Source organism: Phyllobates terribilis, unplaced genomic scaffold, assembly GCF_046119375.1.
Source record: "Phyllobates terribilis strain yellow unplaced genomic scaffold, ASM4611937v1 Scaffold_27__1_contigs__length_16484149, whole genome shotgun sequence".
NCBI lineage: Eukaryota > Metazoa > Chordata > Amphibia > Anura > Dendrobatidae > Phyllobates > Phyllobates terribilis.
In genome coordinates, this window is record NW_027362787.1 from 13,228,178 (window position 1) to 13,248,954 (window position 20,777).

Below are 20,777 nucleotides of genomic sequence, written 5' to 3' on the forward strand. Positions count from 1 at the left end.
CTATAAAAGAGAACCCAACCCAAAAAGTTTGGTTGATTAGTCTGTGGCATTCTGTTAAACTGTTGCTTATGGCGGTCTCTGTGAGCTTCTCAGCGACATTCAGCCAGCCAGGTATCCTGCCTGCAGTAGATGGAATGTGGCAATGGAACGCTGGCTGCGCGTGTCATAATAGGCTCTGAGCCTTTATATACCTGTGCACAGCAGCAGCCACCTTCAGTCTGCTGCTGGACAGCCAGCAGCAGCAGCAGCAGGAGAGGTATGTAATCAGGAGCCCTCCTGCTAAGGGTAGACAGCTGCTCGTTCCACCCCACCCCCCGCCTTAATTGGTTCTCCTCCCTTCCAACGGTGTTGAGGCGGGTGGGAACAGCAGGGGGTGAAGGTGCTGTGTTTAAAGAGGTGGAGTTATGCAGATCTAAAACGCGTGGATTGCAGCAGCAGCAAGCCGAAAAGTGCAGGCATGTAAGGGATCTAGAGGTTGACAACATGTCTTCTTAACGGGAGTCCAGGAGCTCATCTCCACAAATGGACTTTTCAGGATCCTTGGGTGGCTCCGTAGTTTGAAACCAATTCTGGTTATCGCTTCTCGGCCTTTTGGCTAAGATCAAGTGTAGTATCTGTTCTTATCAGTTTAATATCTGATACGTCCCCTATCTGGGGACCATATATTAAATGGATTTTTAGAACAGGGAGATGGAAAAAGAGCTTGCTCTGTCCACTCCACGCATTGACCTGGTATTGCAGTATCTCCAGGACCGGTGCACCCCTTCTTTAATGCAGTTTCTAAAATCAGAAAGAATTGAATTCAATGTTTTTTGTTCATTTTGCTTGTTTGTCGGATTTTGGGATGGACTCTTTGGCTTTGCTTTTCTTCTCTTCATTGGATTTTTCATGTTCAAAGTTGCAGAAGCCAGATTACAAGCTCATTTTGGTTCAACTTCAGCAACTGTGCATTGCATTGCCATGTAATGTGATGCAATGCTATCTTTCTAGCTCTCCCTTTTTACTTCCTTTTGGATAAACAGACATATTAGGCAAGCATTTTGGAGCTTTCACCTAAATAACTACAGGTGGTGAGATAAGCTGCACAATATAATTGACCTTTCAGTATATTGTTGCACACACACCATCTATTTAGCAAATGCCCTTGTTATCAACAGCAGCCTTTTAAACTCACCTGAGCTAACAGGTATGTGCGCTGGTTACTCTGCTGCGCTTAAAATTTCTTTTTTGGTTTGCTACAATGCCTTTTCTGAAACGTTGTCTCCTTCTGCTGGAACACTGACTTCTTTCATTTAATGCCTGCAGACTATAAAAGAGAACCCAACCCAAAAAGTTTGGTTGATTAGTCTGTGGCATTCTGTTAAACTGTTGCTTATGGCGGTCTCTGTGAGCTTCTCAGCGACATTCAGCCAGCCAGGTATCCTGCCTGCAGTAGATGGAATGTGGCAATGGAACGCTGGCTGCGCGTGTCATAATAGGCTCTGAGCCTTTATATACCTGTGCACAGCAGCAGCCACCTTCAGTCTGCTGCTGGACAGCCAGCAGCAGCAGCAGCAGGAGAGGTATGTAATCAGGAGCCCTCCTGCTAAGGGTAGACAGCTGCTCGTTCCACCCCACCCCCCGCCTTAATTGGTTCTCCTCCCTTCCAACGGTGTTGAGGCGGGTGGGAACAGCAGGGGGTGAAGGTGCTGTGTTTAAAGAGGTGGAGTTATGCAGATCTAAAACGCGTGGATTGCAGCAGCAGCAAGCCGAAAAGTGCAGGCATGTAAGGGATCTAGAGGTTGACAACATGTCTTCTTAACGGGAGTCCAGGAGCTCATCTCCACAAATGGACTTTTCAGGATCCTTGGGTGGCTCCGTAGTTTGAAACCAATTCTGGTTATCGCTTCTCGGCCTTTTGGCTAAGATCAAGTGTAGTATCTGTTCTTATCAGTTTAATATCTGATACGTCCCCTATCTGGGGACCATATATTAAATGGATTTTTAGAACAGGGAGATGGAAAAAGAGCTTGCTCTGTCCACTCCACGCATTGACCTGGTATTGCAGTATCTCCAGGACCGGTGCACCCCTTCTTTAATGCAGTTTCTAAAATCAGAAAGAATTGAATTCAATGTTTTTTGTTCATTTTGCTTGTTTGTCGGATTTTGGGATGGACTCTTTGGCTTTGCTTTTCTTCTCCTCATTGGATTTTTCATGTTCAAAGTTGCAGAAGCCAGATTACAAGCTCATTTTGGTTCAACTTCAGCAACTGTGCATTGCATTGCCATGTAATGTGATGCAATGCTATCTTTCTAGCTCTCCCTTTTTACTTCCTTTTGGATAAACAGACATATTAGGCAAGCATTTTGGAGCTTTCACCTAAATAACTACAGGTGGTGAGATAAGCTGCACAATATAATTGACCTTTCAGTATATTGTTGCACACACACCATCTATTTAGCAAATGCCCTTGTTATCAACAGCAGCCTTTTAAACTCACCTGAGCTAACAGGTATGTGCGCTGGTTACTCTGCTGCGCTTAAAATTTCTTTTTTGGTTTGCTACAATGCCTTTTCTGAAACGTTGTCTCCTTCTGCTGGAACACTGACTTCTTTCATTTAATGCCTGCAGACTATAAAAGAGAACCCAACCCAAAAAGTTTGGTTGATTAGTCTGTGGCATTCTGTTAAACTGTTGCTTATGGCGGTCTCTGTGAGCTTCTCAGCGACATTCAGCCAGCCAGGTATCCTGCCTGCAGTAGATGGAATGTGGCAATGGAACGCTGGCTGCGCGTGTCATAATAGGCTCTGAGCCTTTATATACCTGTGCACAGCAGCAGCCACCTTCAGTCTGCTGCTGGACAGCCAGCAGCAGCAGCAGCAGGAGAGGTATGTAATCAGGAGCCCTCCTGCTAAGGGTAGACAGCTGCTCGTTCCACCCCACCCCCCGCCTTAATTGGTTCTCCTCCCTTCCAACGGTGTTGAGGCGGGTGGGAACAGCAGGGGGTGAAGGTGCTGTGTTTAAAGAGGTGGAGTTATGCAGATCTAAAACGCGTGGATTGCAGCAGCAGCAAGCCGAAAAGTGCAGGCATGTAAGGGATCTAGAGGTTGACAACATGTCTTCTTAACGGGAGTCCAGGAGCTCATCTCCACAAATGGACTTTTCAGGATCCTTGGGTGGCTCCGTAGTTTGAAACCAATTCTGGTTATCGCTTCTCGGCCTTTTGGCTAAGATCAAGTGTAGTATCTGTTCTTATCAGTTTAATATCTGATACGTCCCCTATCTGGGGACCATATATTAAATGGATTTTTAGAACAGGGAGATGGAAAAAGAGCTTGCTCTGTCCACTCCACGCATTGACCTGGTATTGCAGTATCTCCAGGACCGGTGCACCCCTTCTTTAATGCAGTTTCTAAAATCAGAAAGAATTGAATTCAATGTTTTTTGTTCATTTTGCTTGTTTGTCGGATTTTGGGATGGACTCTTTGGCTTTGCTTTTCTTCTCCTCATTGGATTTTTCATGTTCAAAGTTGCAGAAGCCAGATTACAAGCTCATTTTGGTTCAACTTCAGCAACTGTGCATTGCATTGCCATGTAATGTGATGCAATGCTATCTTTCTAGCTCTCCCTTTTTACTTCCTTTTGGATAAACAGACATATTAGGCAAGCATTTTGGAGCTTTCACCTAAATAACTACAGGTGGTGAGATAAGCTGCACAATATAATTGACCTTTCAGTATATTGTTGCACACACACCATCTATTTAGCAAATGCCCTTGTTATCAACAGCAGCCTTTTAAACTCACCTGAGCTAACAGGTATGTGCGCTGGTTACTCTGCTGCGCTTAAAATTTCTTTTTTGGTTTGCTACAATGCCTTTTCTGAAACGTTGTCTCCTTCTGCTGGAACACTGACTTCTTTCATTTAATGCCTGCAGACTATAAAAGAGAACCCAACCCAAAAAGTTTGGTTGATTAGTCTGTGGCATTCTGTTAAACTGTTGCTTATGGCGGTCTCTGTGAGCTTCTCAGCGACATTCAGCCAGCCAGGTATCCTGCCTGCAGTAGATGGAATGTGGCAATGGAACGCTGGCTGCGCGTGTCATAATAGGCTCTGAGCCTTTATATACCTGTGCACAGCAGCAGCCACCTTCAGTCTGCTGCTGGACAGCCAGCAGCAGCAGCAGCAGGAGAGGTATGTAATCAGGAGCCCTCCTGCTAAGGGTAGACAGCTGCTCGTTCCACCCCACCCCCCGCCTTAATTGGTTCTCCTCCCTTCCAACGGTGTTGAGGCGGGTGGGAACAGCAGGGGGTGAAGGTGCTGTGTTTAAAGAGGTGGAGTTATGCAGATCTAAAACGCGTGGATTGCAGCAGCAGCAAGCCGAAAAGTGCAGGCATGTAAGGGATCTAGAGGTTGACAACATGTCTTCTTAACGGGAGTCCAGGAGCTCATCTCCACAAATGGACTTTTCAGGATCCTTGGGTGGCTCCGTAGTTTGAAACCAATTCTGGTTATCGCTTCTCGGCCTTTTGGCTAAGATCAAGTGTAGTATCTGTTCTTATCAGTTTAATATCTGATACGTCCCCTATCTGGGGACCATATATTAAATGGATTTTTAGAACAGGGAGATGGAAAAAGAGCTTGCTCTGTCCACTCCACGCATTGACCTGGTATTGCAGTATCTCCAGGACCGGTGCACCCCTTCTTTAATGCAGTTTCTAAAATCAGAAAGAATTGAATTCAATGTTTTTTGTTCATTTTGCTTGTTTGTCGGATTTTGGGATGGACTCTTTGGCTTTGCTTTTCTTCTCCTCATTGGATTTTTCATGTTCAAAGTTGCAGAAGCCAGATTACAAGCTCATTTTGGTTCAACTTCAGCAACTGTGCATTGCATTGCCATGTAATGTGATGCAATGCTATCTTTCTAGCTCTCCCTTTTTACTTCCTTTTGGATAAACAGACATATTAGGCAAGCATTTTGGAGCTTTCACCTAAATAACTACAGGTGGTGAGATAAGCTGCACAATATAATTGACCTTTCAGTATATTGTTGCACACACACCATCTATTTAGCAAATGCCCTTGTTATCAACAGCAGCCTTTTAAACTCACCTGAGCTAACAGGTATGTGCGCTGGTTACTCTGCTGCGCTTAAAATTTCTTTTTTGGTTTGCTACAATGCCTTTTCTGAAACGTTGTCTCCTTCTGCTGGAACACTGACTTCTTTCATTTAATGCCTGCAGACTATAAAAGAGAACCCAACCCAAAAAGTTTGGTTGATTAGTCTGTGGCATTCTGTTAAACTGTTGCTTATGGCGGTCTCTGTGAGCTTCTCAGCGACATTCAGCCAGCCAGGTATCCTGCCTGCAGTAGATGGAATGTGGCAATGGAACGCTGGCTGCGCGTGTCATAATAGGCTCTGAGCCTTTATATACCTGTGCACAGCAGCAGCCACCTTCAGTCTGCTGCTGGACAGCCAGCAGCAGCAGCAGCAGGAGAGGTATGTAATCAGGAGCCCTCCTGCTAAGGGTAGACAGCTGCTCGTTCCACCCCACCCCCCGCCTTAATTGGTTCTCCTCCCTTCCAACGGTGTTGAGGCGGGTGGGAACAGCAGGGGGTGAAGGTGCTGTGTTTAAAGAGGTGGAGTTATGCAGATCTAAAACGCGTGGATTGCAGCAGCAGCAAGCCGAAAAGTGCAGGCATGTAAGGGATCTAGAGGTTGACAACATGTCTTCTTAACGGGAGTCCAGGAGCTCATCTCCACAAATGGACTTTTCAGGATCCTTGGGTGGCTCCGTAGTTTGAAACCAATTCTGGTTATCGCTTCTCGGCCTTTTGGCTAAGATCAAGTGTAGTATCTGTTCTTATCAGTTTAATATCTGATACGTCCCCTATCTGGGGACCATATATTAAATGGATTTTTAGAACAGGGAGATGGAAAAAGAGCTTGCTCTGTCCACTCCACGCATTGACCTGGTATTGCAGTATCTCCAGGACCGGTGCACCCCTTCTTTAATGCAGTTTCTAAAATCAGAAAGAATTGAATTCAATGTTTTTTGTTCATTTTGCTTGTTTGTCGGATTTTGGGATGGACTCTTTGGCTTTGCTTTTCTTCTCTTCATTGGATTTTTCATGTTCAAAGTTGCAGAAGCCAGATTACAAGCTCATTTTGGTTCAACTTCAGCAACTGTGCATTGCATTGCCATGTAATGTGATGCAATGCTATCTTTCTAGCTCTCCCTTTTTACTTCCTTTTGGATAAACAGACATATTAGGCAAGCATTTTGGAGCTTTCACCTAAATAACTACAGGTGGTGAGATAAGCTGCACAATATAATTGACCTTTCAGTATATTGTTGCACACACACCATCTATTTAGCAAATGCCCTTGTTATCAACAGCAGCCTTTTAAACTCACCTGAGCTAACAGGTATGTGCGCTGGTTACTCTGCTGCGCTTAAAATTTCTTTTTTGGTTTGCTACAATGCCTTTTCTGAAACGTTGTCTCCTTCTGCTGGAACACTGACTTCTTTCATTTAATGCCTGCAGACTATAAAAGAGAACCCAACCCAAAAAGTTTGGTTGATTAGTCTGTGGCATTCTGTTAAACTGTTGCTTATGGCGGTCTCTGTGAGCTTCTCAGCGACATTCAGCCAGCCAGGTATCCTGCCTGCAGTAGATGGAATGTGGCAATGGAACGCTGGCTGCGCGTGTCATAATAGGCTCTGAGCCTTTATATACCTGTGCACAGCAGCAGCCACCTTCAGTCTGCTGCTGGACAGCCAGCAGCAGCAGCAGCAGGAGAGGTATGTAATCAGGAGCCCTCCTGCTAAGGGTAGACAGCTGCTCGTTCCACCCCACCCCCCGCCTTAATTGGTTCTCCTCCCTTCCAACGGTGTTGAGGCGGGTGGGAACAGCAGGGGGTGAAGGTGCTGTGTTTAAAGAGGTGGAGTTATGCAGATCTAAAACGCGTGGATTGCAGCAGCAGCAAGCCGAAAAGTGCAGGCATGTAAGGGATCTAGAGGTTGACAACATGTCTTCTTAACGGGAGTCCAGGAGCTCATCTCCACAAATGGACTTTTCAGGATCCTTGGGTGGCTCCGTAGTTTGAAACCAATTCTGGTTATCGCTTCTCGGCCTTTTGGCTAAGATCAAGTGTAGTATCTGTTCTTATCAGTTTAATATCTGATACGTCCCCTATCTGGGGACCATATATTAAATGGATTTTTAGAACAGGGAGATGGAAAAAGAGCTTGCTCTGTCCACTCCACGCATTGACCTGGTATTGCAGTATCTCCAGGACCGGTGCACCCCTTCTTTAATGCAGTTTCTAAAATCAGAAAGAATTGAATTCAATGTTTTTTGTTCATTTTGCTTGTTTGTCGGATTTTGGGATGGACTCTTTGGCTTTGCTTTTCTTCTCCTCATTGGATTTTTCATGTTCAAAGTTGCAGAAGCCAGATTACAAGCTCATTTTGGTTCAACTTCAGCAACTGTGCATTGCATTGCCATGTAATGTGATGCAATGCTATCTTTCTAGCTCTCCCTTTTTACTTCCTTTTGGATAAACAGACATATTAGGCAAGCATTTTGGAGCTTTCACCTAAATAACTACAGGTGGTGAGATAAGCTGCACAATATAATTGACCTTTCAGTATATTGTTGCACACACACCATCTATTTAGCAAATGCCCTTGTTATCAACAGCAGCCTTTTAAACTCACCTGAGCTAACAGGTATGTGCGCTGGTTACTCTGCTGCGCTTAAAATTTCTTTTTTGGTTTGCTACAATGCCTTTTCTGAAACGTTGTCTCCTTCTGCTGGAACACTGACTTCTTTCATTTAATGCCTGCAGACTATAAAAGAGAACCCAACCCAAAAAGTTTGGTTGATTAGTCTGTGGCATTCTGTTAAACTGTTGCTTATGGCGGTCTCTGTGAGCTTCTCAGCGACATTCAGCCAGCCAGGTATCCTGCCTGCAGTAGATGGAATGTGGCAATGGAACGCTGGCTGCGCGTGTCATAATAGGCTCTGAGCCTTTATATACCTGTGCACAGCAGCAGCCACCTTCAGTCTGCTGCTGGACAGCCAGCAGCAGCAGCAGCAGGAGAGGTATGTAATCAGGAGCCCTCCTGCTAAGGGTAGACAGCTGCTCGTTCCACCCCACCCCCCGCCTTAATTGGTTCTCCTCCCTTCCAACGGTGTTGAGGCGGGTGGGAACAGCAGGGGGTGAAGGTGCTGTGTTTAAAGAGGTGGAGTTATGCAGATCTAAAACGCGTGGATTGCAGCAGCAGCAAGCCGAAAAGTGCAGGCATGTAAGGGATCTAGAGGTTGACAACATGTCTTCTTAACGGGAGTCCAGGAGCTCATCTCCACAAATGGACTTTTCAGGATCCTTGGGTGGCTCCGTAGTTTGAAACCAATTCTGGTTATCGCTTCTCGGCCTTTTGGCTAAGATCAAGTGTAGTATCTGTTCTTATCAGTTTAATATCTGATACGTCCCCTATCTGGGGACCATATATTAAATGGATTTTTAGAACAGGGAGATGGAAAAAGAGCTTGCTCTGTCCACTCCACGCATTGACCTGGTATTGCAGTATCTCCAGGACCGGTGCACCCCTTCTTTAATGCAGTTTCTAAAATCAGAAAGAATTGAATTCAATGTTTTTTGTTCATTTTGCTTGTTTGTCGGATTTTGGGATGGACTCTTTGGCTTTGCTTTTCTTCTCCTCATTGGATTTTTCATGTTCAAAGTTGCAGAAGCCAGATTACAAGCTCATTTTGGTTCAACTTCAGCAACTGTGCATTGCATTGCCATGTAATGTGATGCAATGCTATCTTTCTAGCTCTCCCTTTTTACTTCCTTTTGGATAAACAGACATATTAGGCAAGCATTTTGGAGCTTTCACCTAAATAACTACAGGTGGTGAGATAAGCTGCACAATATAATTGACCTTTCAGTATATTGTTGCACACACACCATCTATTTAGCAAATGCCCTTGTTATCAACAGCAGCCTTTTAAACTCACCTGAGCTAACAGGTATGTGCGCTGGTTACTCTGCTGCGCTTAAAATTTCTTTTTTGGTTTGCTACAATGCCTTTTCTGAAACGTTGTCTCCTTCTGCTGGAACACTGACTTCTTTCATTTAATGCCTGCAGACTATAAAAGAGAACCCAACCCAAAAAGTTTGGTTGATTAGTCTGTGGCATTCTGTTAAACTGTTGCTTATGGCGGTCTCTGTGAGCTTCTCAGCGACATTCAGCCAGCCAGGTATCCTGCCTGCAGTAGATGGAATGTGGCAATGGAACGCTGGCTGCGCGTGTCATAATAGGCTCTGAGCCTTTATATACCTGTGCACAGCAGCAGCCACCTTCAGTCTGCTGCTGGACAGCCAGCAGCAGCAGCAGCAGGAGAGGTATGTAATCAGGAGCCCTCCTGCTAAGGGTAGACAGCTGCTCGTTCCACCCCACCCCCCGCCTTAATTGGTTCTCCTCCCTTCCAACGGTGTTGAGGCGGGTGGGAACAGCAGGGGGTGAAGGTGCTGTGTTTAAAGAGGTGGAGTTATGCAGATCTAAAACGCGTGGATTGCAGCAGCAGCAAGCCGAAAAGTGCAGGCATGTAAGGGATCTAGAGGTTGACAACATGTCTTCTTAACGGGAGTCCAGGAGCTCATCTCCACAAATGGACTTTTCAGGATCCTTGGGTGGCTCCGTAGTTTGAAACCAATTCTGGTTATCGCTTCTCGGCCTTTTGGCTAAGATCAAGTGTAGTATCTGTTCTTATCAGTTTAATATCTGATACGTCCCCTATCTGGGGACCATATATTAAATGGATTTTTAGAACAGGGAGATGGAAAAAGAGCTTGCTCTGTCCACTCCACGCATTGACCTGGTATTGCAGTATCTCCAGGACCGGTGCACCCCTTCTTTAATGCAGTTTCTAAAATCAGAAAGAATTGAATTCAATGTTTTTTGTTCATTTTGCTTGTTTGTCGGATTTTGGGATGGACTCTTTGGCTTTGCTTTTCTTCTCCTCATTGGATTTTTCATGTTCAAAGTTGCAGAAGCCAGATTACAAGCTCATTTTGGTTCAACTTCAGCAACTGTGCATTGCATTGCCATGTAATGTGATGCAATGCTATCTTTCTAGCTCTCCCTTTTTACTTCCTTTTGGATAAACAGACATATTAGGCAAGCATTTTGGAGCTTTCACCTAAATAACTACAGGTGGTGAGATAAGCTGCACAATATAATTGACCTTTCAGTATATTGTTGCACACACACCATCTATTTAGCAAATGCCCTTGTTATCAACAGCAGCCTTTTAAACTCACCTGAGCTAACAGGTATGTGCGCTGGTTACTCTGCTGCGCTTAAAATTTCTTTTTTGGTTTGCTACAATGCCTTTTCTGAAACGTTGTCTCCTTCTGCTGGAACACTGACTTCTTTCATTTAATGCCTGCAGACTATAAAAGAGAACCCAACCCAAAAAGTTTGGTTGATTAGTCTGTGGCATTCTGTTAAACTGTTGCTTATGGCGGTCTCTGTGAGCTTCTCAGCGACATTCAGCCAGCCAGGTATCCTGCCTGCAGTAGATGGAATGTGGCAATGGAACGCTGGCTGCGCGTGTCATAATAGGCTCTGAGCCTTTATATACCTGTGCACAGCAGCAGCCACCTTCAGTCTGCTGCTGGACAGCCAGCAGCAGCAGCAGCAGGAGAGGTATGTAATCAGGAGCCCTCCTGCTAAGGGTAGACAGCTGCTCGTTCCACCCCACCCCCCGCCTTAATTGGTTCTCCTCCCTTCCAACGGTGTTGAGGCGGGTGGGAACAGCAGGGGGTGAAGGTGCTGTGTTTAAAGAGGTGGAGTTATGCAGATCTAAAACGCGTGGATTGCAGCAGCAGCAAGCCGAAAAGTGCAGGCATGTAAGGGATCTAGAGGTTGACAACATGTCTTCTTAACGGGAGTCCAGGAGCTCATCTCCACAAATGGACTTTTCAGGATCCTTGGGTGGCTCCGTAGTTTGAAACCAATTCTGGTTATCGCTTCTCGGCCTTTTGGCTAAGATACCACATCTTGCCAGAAGGATTCTAAGCCAATCGTGCCCTTGGCCTTGAGGCATCGGCGGTGTAAAAGCCGTCTTAAGCCTCATGCTGCTTTAGGGGGCAGATACGCAAAGAAACCAAGAAGGCGATCGACCCTATCTACCTTTTGAAGATGGCATCACAGTAGCGGCCGCAGTGCGCTATGCCAGAGCTGGTGACCTTCGCATCAAGAACTCTTTCAAGATCGAAGTGGACGATGCATCCAAGGAGAAGATGACCTTGAAGTTTTTCGTGAGGAGAGTGCTGCTGGAGATCCTAGGAGTAAAGAGGGAAGACATCCTGGCCCTTCAAGATCGCCCCGGTTCCTTCACTTTGACTCTGGAGTCGGAGTATGCGTGCCAGAACCTCTTCCGCCAGATTCACCTGCACCTTTCAGATGAGGATCTTAAAGGACTCACCTTTGTCATCCTTTACTCCGGTGGAGAGAAGCCGCTCGTGGTTCAGATGAGCAACCCTCATGTTCCCTTAGTTAATATTATTTGCTTTCTTCAAAACTATTTCCCAGAACTGCGGTATTCCCACAAGGTCATGAATGAGGAAAACCTCTGGACGGGAAAGCATAAATTTTTTGTTAAATTTTGTGAAGATCCAAATGGCATTGGTGGTCAGCGTCATCCTCCGTCAAGTTTCCTGATCGGTAGGGAACGGGGGCGCCTCTTCTACCCGGACATGCCCCTCTTCTGCCGGAAATGCATGTGTTTCGGTCACACTTATGAGAACTGCAAGGAGGAGGTGGCAATCTGTAAGAAGTGCTACAAGCATGGACATGCCACAATGGACTGTACCAATGAGATGGTGTGCAACATCTGCCGGGTCCCAGGTCACTCCTTCCGGGAGTGTCCTTTGAAGAAAAAGGCGGAAACCTATGCTGAAACGCTGGCAAAGCAACCTGCCCGTGTGCCTCCATCTGCTCCCGGGGGGCAGAGGCAACCCTCTGCTGTTCCTGCTCCTGCGGGTGCGTCTACAGCGCGGGGGCAGTCTTCTAGCTCTCCAGTACCTGCTCCACAGACCAAGCCTGCTAGTACATCAGGTGGTACGTCTGCACCTGCTGCACAGAGGAAGCCAACCAACCCTCCTGCTCCTGCTGCTAAGGGGGGTCCCACCGGTGCTCCTGTATCTACTGTGCGAACACAACCCCCTGTAGGCGGGTCCACAAGCACTTCAGTGCCTGCTGCACAGGGAAAACCTGCCAGTTCTCCTATTCCTGCTGCGCATAAGCCCACGTCTATGCAGAAACCTCCAGCTGAGAAACCTGTCCGTCCTGAGAGGAGGGAAGCTTCATCTAAGGACTGGGCTGCTGATTCTGATCCGGGTGATATGGTGGTGGAGGGGAGTCCCTCTGCTGAAATCGGGACATTTAGCTCGGAGGAAGAAGCAATGGAGCTGGAAACTCGTAGGAAAAGGAAAACAGATGATAGGTCTGATGAGAATGTGGCCAGGGAGACTTCCAAGAAGTGTCCATTAAAACCAAGTCTTCTGCAATACAAGCCAATGGCTCCCGCTGCCCCTCCTGAGGAGCCAAGGCCTTCAGACCCTATAAACATTTCTTTTTCGGACTCAGAAGTGCAGAGCCCGTTAACATCGGTGGGCTTTATGTCTGATTCTGACAGTAGTGTGACCTGAACTAACCTATCATGACCTCATCAATTAAAGTAGCCTCGCTCAATGTGAGGAGTATAAGGGGCTCTACAAGAAGGGCTGCTTTGTTTTCCTACCTGTCAACAGTGGACTGTGATGTCTTTTGTTTGCAAGAATGTAACATTGACTTTGATATGAATTATGCAGATTTAAGAAAAGATTGGCCTCATGGGCCCTCTATCTGGTCCGGAGATAATGAAAATCGTTCCTCTGGCATTGGAGTGCTGTTTAGGTCGCATGACTTTAAAATCAACTCTTTTGTGGACATTTCTTCTGGACGTGCTCTTTTCTTAAATATTAGTTTTAAAGGTGTGGACTTTAGACTTTTGAACATTTATGCTTCTCCGGTGAAGGAAGAGAGACATCAGTTGTTTGAAGATGTGCAATATTACCTACCTGGTTCATCGCCTCTGATGTTCTGTGGGGATTTCAATTGTGTCTTGCCTGGTGAAGGGAGAAGCGGGAGTTCCACCGTTCCTAAAAAAGACAAAACAGAGAAACAACTAAAGGATTTGTTAACTGATTTTTTTCTTAGAGACTCCTGGAAAGAGATCCGTAGTAATGATCCCGGTTATACTTGGGAGAACTCTTCTTCTAAATCTCGTATTGATTTTATTTTCATGTCCCAATATGTGAATGTCAAATCTGTTGTCTTAATCCCAAACATTTTTTCAGATCATAAGATGTTGCTATCAGAGTTAGAATTACCTGGGCTTGTCAAGGCAAGAGGAGTTTGGAGGCTAAATACAACATTGTTACAAGATCCTAAGGTAAGAACAGATTTTAAAGCGTTTTTTAATTATTTAAGAACAAAACAACAAAAATTTTTAACTCTGCTAGAATGGTGGGAATACAGCAAGATGAAGATAAAAAGTTTTTTTATCAAGGTCAGCATAGCCAATGCAAGAGAAAAGTCCGCTTGGCATAAAAGGCTTATTACTAAATTGCAGACCTGTTATCAACTAAGAGATGTGGGACTTGAAATGGACGATTTAATTGAAGCAACAAAAAAAGAAATTAAAAAGAGTATAGAGTCGAAGGGTAAGGAAATAATTTATAACTCAAAAATTGAAGTGATGGAGAAAAATGAAAAGTGCTCAAGATTTTTTTTTAAAAAAGTAGTTGCTGCTAAGGAAATGATAACAGAATTAGAGGGTGAAACTACAACTGAAGGTATGCTCAACCAAGCTCACCAGTTTTATCAGCAGCTTTTTAATGAGAAAACTATAGACCAGTCTTTTACTGAAGATGCCCTTAATTCATTAAAAAATAGTCTGAGCCGCGAAGACCAAGAATTGTTATGCACTGAAGTCACCTTGTCGGAAGTAGATGCTGCTATCAAAAGTTTTTCCTATGGGAAAACCCCTGGTTCTGACGGTTTGCCTGTTGAATTTTATCGTGAATTTTGGAATTTTTTAAAACCCGACTTGTTTTTAGTAATCAAAGAAGCTTTTAAGTGTGATATCCTGCCTATATCTTGGAGAAGTGGTCTGGTCTCCCTGATTTTTAAAAAAGGAGCCAAATCCCATCTGGCAAACTGGAGACCAATCACACTGTTGAATGTTGATTACAAGTTGATGTCCAAAATTTTAGTGAACCGTTTTAAAAAAGTTTTATCCAAAGTTATTTATGAAGACCAGGTATGTGGGGTGCCAGGAAGAGGAGTTGCGGAGCATCTCAATACCATCCGCGATGTCATATGGTACCAGCAATCCAGGAAGCAAGACTTAGCAATTTTATCGTTGGATTTTCAAAAGGCTTTTGATCGTGTCTCTCATTGTTTTTTATGGTTGGTTTTAAAAAAAATGGGCTTCCCTGAAATTTTTATCAAGCAAGTGGCACTTTTATATAAGAACTCTTTTAGTAAAATTTTAATCAATGGATTTTTGTCTAATGAAGTGTTTTTGCATTCAGGTGTGAAGCAAGGCTGCCCTTTGTCCCCAGTGCTATTTATATGTGCAATAGAGCCTCTTTTATCTATGCTACGAGAGGATAAAGTGATTAAAGGTGTCCCTATCCCTGGAGGACATGGAAGAGATGTGAAGGTAATGGGCTACATGGATGATATTACTATTTTTTGTTCATCACCTGCCGCTCTCAGGAGAGCTATAAGAACGACCAATTTTTTTTGTGAAGCCTCAGGTTTTAAGTTAAACATTGAGAAATGTGATTGTTTTGTCCGTGGCAATTGGGCGGATGTGTCCATCCCTGATCTCCCGATGCAGTCAGAGAAGATTAAAATTCTGGGCGTGATTTTTGATCGACAGAATGATGGAATGAAGAGCTGGGATGGAGTAAGGGACAAAATACAAAAGAAGATTGACTTTTGGAAATTAAGAAAATTAACAATCGAAGGTAAAGTTTTAATTATTAAGGCCCTTCTGCTTCCTGTCATGTTATATCTCAGTTATGTTTATCCCCCAAGTGACCTTACAGCGAGAAGATTACAGAGAATGCTGTTTGAATTTGTGTGGAACTCTAAGTTCGAAAAGGTGAAGAGAGAAACAATGTACAAGATGCACCACCTTGGTGGTAAGGATGTTCCCAACGTCAAACTGTTTTTATACTCCAAGTTTTTTAGCCTCTGTTTTAAATATATGTTTGCTTCAAGCCCTTGGGCACATTTTTTAAGATATGCAGCTGGCCACATTTTTAGGAGGCGAAAGTGGATATCCATTTCTTTAACAAGCCCAGTGTTGTTATCACCTCCACAACAATATGCCATCCTGGAGAAAGTTATCAGATTATATGGCCTAGATTCTTTTGAGATGGAGACATTGAAGAATGCAAGGAAGCTGCTGCAGCAATTAAAAAAGAAAGAAACTTTGACGCCCATAAGCCATTATTCATATAGCAGAGTCACTAAAATATGGAATTTAACAAATGCACCTTACCTGATGAATCAACATAAAGACTTAGCTTGGATGATTGTGCAGGAATGTTTACCGACTCGTGATTTCCAGTATAAAAGAAGACTTAGCACTATACAAACCTGCCCGAGGCATCAGTGCAATAATGATGAGACTACTATGCACCTTATTTGGAATTGTGATTTTGCACAGCAAGTGTGGAAAGACTGTGGTGAGCTTTTAAAATTTTTATCTGGTCTTAATTTTTTAAGCCATGAAGTGGTTTTATATGGGATTTTACCAAACATGACGAAAGAAAAAGAGAGAGTTTTATGGTGCACTTTGAGTTGTGTTAAAAGTGCTCTATGGAAGACCAGAAACATATTGTTGTTTAAAAGAGACTATATAGAAGTCAAGGATTGTATAAGACTGGCATTAAGTGAAATTTATATGTACTACCTAATGGATATGAAGAAGCTTGGAAAGAAAAGAGCCCTGAGTATATGGAACTATCACCTATGGAAGATGTTATTTTAAAGCTCTGAAGAAAAGATAAAGACTACGATATTTTAAATATAAACGCAAAATCTGTTCTTATCAGTTTAATATCTGATACGTCCCCTATCTGGGGACCATATATTAAATGGATTTTTAGAACAGGGAGATGGAAAAAGAGCTTGCTCTGTCCACTCCACGCATTGACCTGGTATTGCAGTATCTCCAGGACCGGTGCACCCCTTCTTTAATGCAGTTTCTAAAATCAGAAAGAATTGAATTCAATGTTTTTTGTTCATTTTGCTTGTTTGTCGGATTTTGGGATGGACTCTTTGGCTTTGCTTTTCTTCTCCTCATTGGATTTTTCATGTTCAAAGTTGCAGAAGCCAGATTACAAGCTCATTTTGGTTCAACTTCAGCAACTGTGCATTGCATTGCCATGTAATGTGATGCAATGCTATCTTTCTAGCTCTCCCTTTTTACTTCCTTTTGGATAAACAGACATATTAGGCAAGCATTTTGGAGCTTTCACCTAAATAACTACAGGTGGTGAGATAAGCTGCACAATATAATTGACCTTTCAGTATATTGTTGCACACACACCATCTATTTAGCAAATGCCCTTGTTATCAACAGCAGCCTTTTAAACTCACCTGAGCTAACAGGTATGTGCGCTGGTTACTCTGCTGCGCTTAAAATTTCTTTTTTGGTTTGCTACAATGCCTTTTCTGAAACGTTGTCTCCTTCTGCTGGAACACTGACTTCTTTCATTTAATGCCTGCAGACTATAAAAGAGAACCCAACCCAAAAAGTTTGGTTGATTAGTCTGTGGCATTCTGTTAAACTGTTGCTTATGGCGGTCTCTGTGAGCTTCTCAGCGACATTCAGCCAGCCAGGTATCCTGCCTGCAGTAGATGGAATGTGGCAATGGAACGCTGGCTGCGCGTGTCATAATAGGCTCTGAGCCTTTATATACCTGTGCACAGCAGCAGCCACCTTCAGTCTGCTGCTGGACAGCCAGCAGCAGCAGCAGCAGGAGAGGTATGTAATCAGGAGCCCTCCTGCTAAGGGTAGACAGCTGCTCGTTCCACCCCACCCCCCGCCTTAATTGGTTCTCCTCCCTTCCAACGGTGTTGAGGCGGGTGGGAACAGCAGGGGGTGAAGGTGCTGTGTTTAAAGAGGTGGAGTTATGCAGATCTAAAACGCGTGGATTGCAGCAGCAGCAAGCCGAAAAGTGCAGGCATGTAAGGGATCTAGAGGTTGACAACATGTCTTCTTAACGGGAGTCCAGGAGCTCATCTCCACAAATGGACTTTTCAGGATCCTTGGGTGGCTCCGTAGTTTGAAACCAATTCTGGTTATCGCTTCTCGGCCTTTTGGCTAAGATCAAGTGTAGTATCTGTTCTTATCAGTTTAATATCTGATACGTCCCCTATCTGGGGACCATATATTAAATGGATTTTTAGAACAGGGAGATGGAAAAAGAGCTTGCTCTGTCCACTCCACGCATTGACCTGGTATTGCAGTATCTCCAGGACCGGTGCACCCCTTCTTTAATGCAGTTTCTAAAATCAGAAAGAATTGAATTCAATGTTTTTTGTTCATTTTGCTTGTTTGTCGGATTTTGGGATGGACTCTTTGGCTTTGCTTTTCTTCTCCTCATTGGATTTTTCATGTTCAAAGTTGCAGAAGCCAGATTACAAGCTCATTTTGGTTCAACTTCAGCAACTGTGCATTGCATTGCCATGTAATGTGATGCAATGCTATCTTTCTAGCTCTCCCTTTTTACTTCCTTTTGGATAAACAGACATATTAGGCAAGCATTTTGGAGCTTTCACCTAAATAACTACAGGTGGTGAGATAAGCTGCACAATATAATTGACCTTTCAGTATATTGTTGCACACACACCATCTATTTAGCAAATGCCCTTGTTATCAACAGCAGCCTTTTAAACTCACCTGAGCTAACAGGTATGTGCGCTGGTTACTCTGCTGCGCTTAAAATTTCTTTTTTGGTTTGCTACAATGCCTTTTCTGAAACGTTGTCTCCTTCTGCTGGAACACTGACTTCTTTCATTTAATGCCTGCAGACTATAAAAGAGAACCCAACCCAAAAAGTTTGGTTGATTAGTCTGTGGCATTCTGTTAAACTGTTGCTTATGGCGGTCTCTGTGAGCTTCTCAGCGACATTCAGCCAGCCAGGTATCCTGCCTGCAGTAGATGGAATGTGGCAATGGAACGCTGGCTGCGCGTGTCATAATAGGCTCTGAGCCTTTATATACCTGTGCACAGCAGCAGCCACCTTCAGTCTGCTGCTGGACAGCCAGCAGCAGCAGCAGCAGGAGAGGTATGTAATCAGGAGCCCTCCTGCTAAGGGTAGACAGCTGCTCGTTCCACCCCACCCCCCGCCTTAATTGGTTCTCCTCCCTTCCAACGGTGTTGAGGCGGGTGGGAACAGCAGGGGGTGAAGGTGCTGTGTTTAAAGAGGTGGAGTTATGCAGATCTAAAACGCGTGGATTGCAGCAGCAGCAAGCCGAAAAGTGCAGGCATGTAAGGGATCTAGAGGTTGACAACATGTCTTCTTAACGGGAGTCCAGGAGCTCATCTCCACAAATGGACTTTTCAGGATCCTTGGGTGGCTCCGTAGTTTGAAACCAATTCTGGTTATCGCTTCTCGGCCTTTTGGCTAAGATCAAGTGTAGTATCTGTTCTTATCAGTTTAATATCTGATACGTCCCCTATCTGGGGACCATATATTAAATGGATTTTTAGAACAGGGAGATGGAAAAAGAGCTTGCTCTGTCCACTCCACGCATTGACCTGGTATTGCAGTATCTCCAGGACCGGTGCACCCCTTCTTTAATGCAGTTTCTAAAATCAGAAAGAATTGAATTCAATGTTTTTTGTTCATTTTGCTTGTTTGTCGGATTTTGGGATGGACTCTTTGGCTTTGCTTTTCTTCTCCTCATTGGATTTTTCATGTTCAAAGTTGCAGAAGCCAGATTACAAGCTCATTTTGGTTCAACTTCAGCAACTGTGCATTGCATTGCCATGTAATGTGATGCAATGCTATCTTTCTAGCTCTCCCTTTTTACTTCCTTTTGGATAAACAGACATATTAGGCAAGCATTTTGGAGCTTTCACCTAAATAACTACAGGTGGTGAGATAAGCTGCACAATATAATTGACCTTTCAGTATATTGTTGCACACACACCATCTATTTAGCAAATGCCCTTGTTATCAACAGCAGCCTTTTAAACTCACCTGAGCTAACAGGTATGTGCGCTGGTTACTCTGCTGCGCTTAAAATTTCTTTTTTGGTTTGCTACAATGCCTTTTCTGAAACGTTGTCTCCTTCTGCTGGAACACTGACTTCTTTCATTTAATGCCTGCAGACTATAAAAGAGAACCCAACCCAAAAAGTTTGGTTGATTAGTCTGTGGCATTCTGTTAAACTGTTGCTTATGGCGGTCTCTGTGAGCTTCTCAGCGACATTCAGCCAGCCAGGTATCCTGCCTGCAGTAGATGGAATGTGGCAATGGAACGCTGGCTGCGCGTGTCATAATAGGCTCTGAGCCTTTATATACCTGTGCACAGCAGCAGCCACCTTCAGTCTGCTGCTGGACAGCCAGCAGCAGCAGCAGCAGGAGAGGTATGTAATCAGGAGCCCTCCTGCTAAGGGTAGACAGCTGCTCGTTCCACCCCACCCCCCGCCTTAATTGGTTCTCCTCCCTTCCAACGGTGTTGAGGCGGGTGGGAACAGCAGGGGGTGAAGGTGCTGTGTTTAAAGAGGTGGAGTTATGCAGATCTAAAACGCGTGGATTGCAGCAGCAGCAAGCCGAAAAGTGCAGGCATGTAAGGGATCTAGAGGTTGACAACATGTCTTCTTAACGGGAGTCCAGGAGCTCATCTCCACAAATGGACTTTTCAGGATCCTTGGGTGGCTCCGTAGTTTGAAACCAATTCTGGTTATCGCTTCTCGGCCTTTTGGCTAAGATCAAGTGTAGTATCTGTTCTTATCAGTTTAATATCTGATACGTCCCCTATCTGGGGACCATATATTAAATGGATTTTTAGAACAGGGAGATGGAAAAAGAGCTTGCTCTGTCCACTCCACGCATTGACCTGGTATTGCAGTATCTCCAGGACCGGTGCACCCCTTCTTTAATGCAGTTTCTAAAATCAGAAAGAATTGAATTCAATGTTTTTTGTTCATTTTGCTTGTTTGTCGGATTTTGGGATGGACTCTTTGGCTTTGCTTTTCTTCTCCTCATTGGATTTTTCATGTTCAAAGTTGCAGAAGCCAGATTACAAGCTCATTTTGGTTCAACTTCAGCAACTGTGCATTGCATTGCCATGTAATGTGATGCAATGCTATCTTTCTAGCTCTCCCTTTTTACTTCCTTTTGGATAAACAGACATATTAGGCAAGCATTTTGGAGCTTTCACCTAAATAACTACAGGTGGTGAGATAAGCTGCACAATATAATTGACCTTTCAGTATATTGTTGCACACACACCATCTATTTAGCAAATGCCCTTGTTATCAACAGCAGCCTTTTAAACTCACCTGAGCTAACAGGTATGTGCGCTGGTTACTCTGCTGCGCTTAAAATTTCTTTTTTGGTTTGCTACAATGCCTTTTCTGAAACGTTGTCTCCTTCTGCTGGAACACTGACTTCTTTCATTTAATGCCTGCAGACTATA

The 20,777-nt window shown here is 44.2% G+C and overlaps 11 non-coding genes and 1 pseudogene across 11 annotated transcripts; all 12 read left to right on the forward strand.

The window, feature by feature from the left end:
* The first annotated feature begins 575 nt into the window (after nt 1–575).
* Nucleotides 576–766, forward strand: LOC141176961 (U2 spliceosomal RNA). The gene has a single exon (XR_012253600.1). It is a non-coding gene; the product is annotated as a U2 spliceosomal RNA (small nuclear RNA).
* Nucleotides 767–1,881: 1,115 nt separating this feature from the next.
* LOC141176962 (U2 spliceosomal RNA) lies at nt 1,882–2,072 on the forward strand. The gene has a single exon (XR_012253601.1). It is a non-coding gene; the product is annotated as a U2 spliceosomal RNA (small nuclear RNA).
* A 1,115-nt stretch (nt 2,073–3,187) lies between these two features.
* On the forward strand, nt 3,188–3,378 carry LOC141176963 (U2 spliceosomal RNA). Its single transcript, XR_012253602.1, has one exon. It is a non-coding gene; the product is annotated as a U2 spliceosomal RNA (small nuclear RNA).
* A 1,115-nt stretch (nt 3,379–4,493) lies between these two features.
* Nucleotides 4,494–4,684, forward strand: LOC141176964 (U2 spliceosomal RNA). The gene has a single exon (XR_012253603.1). It is a non-coding gene; the product is annotated as a U2 spliceosomal RNA (small nuclear RNA).
* A 1,115-nt stretch (nt 4,685–5,799) lies between these two features.
* Nucleotides 5,800–5,990, forward strand: LOC141176965 (U2 spliceosomal RNA). Its single transcript, XR_012253604.1, has one exon. It is a non-coding gene; the product is annotated as a U2 spliceosomal RNA (small nuclear RNA).
* A 1,115-nt stretch (nt 5,991–7,105) lies between these two features.
* LOC141176966 (U2 spliceosomal RNA) lies at nt 7,106–7,296 on the forward strand. Its single transcript, XR_012253605.1, has one exon. It is a non-coding gene; the product is annotated as a U2 spliceosomal RNA (small nuclear RNA).
* A 1,115-nt stretch (nt 7,297–8,411) lies between these two features.
* On the forward strand, nt 8,412–8,602 carry LOC141176967 (U2 spliceosomal RNA). The gene has a single exon (XR_012253606.1). It is a non-coding gene; the product is annotated as a U2 spliceosomal RNA (small nuclear RNA).
* Nucleotides 8,603–9,717: 1,115 nt separating this feature from the next.
* LOC141176969 (U2 spliceosomal RNA) lies at nt 9,718–9,908 on the forward strand. The gene has a single exon (XR_012253608.1). It is a non-coding gene; the product is annotated as a U2 spliceosomal RNA (small nuclear RNA).
* A 6,230-nt stretch (nt 9,909–16,138) lies between these two features.
* LOC141177740 (U2 spliceosomal RNA) lies at nt 16,139–16,314 on the forward strand (annotated as a pseudogene).
* Nucleotides 16,315–17,429: 1,115 nt separating this feature from the next.
* LOC141176970 (U2 spliceosomal RNA) lies at nt 17,430–17,620 on the forward strand. The gene has a single exon (XR_012253609.1). It is a non-coding gene; the product is annotated as a U2 spliceosomal RNA (small nuclear RNA).
* Nucleotides 17,621–18,735: 1,115 nt separating this feature from the next.
* LOC141176972 (U2 spliceosomal RNA) lies at nt 18,736–18,926 on the forward strand. The gene has a single exon (XR_012253610.1). It is a non-coding gene; the product is annotated as a U2 spliceosomal RNA (small nuclear RNA).
* Nucleotides 18,927–20,041: 1,115 nt separating this feature from the next.
* LOC141176973 (U2 spliceosomal RNA) lies at nt 20,042–20,232 on the forward strand. Its single transcript, XR_012253611.1, has one exon. It is a non-coding gene; the product is annotated as a U2 spliceosomal RNA (small nuclear RNA).
* Nucleotides 20,233–20,777: the final 545 nt, after the last annotated feature.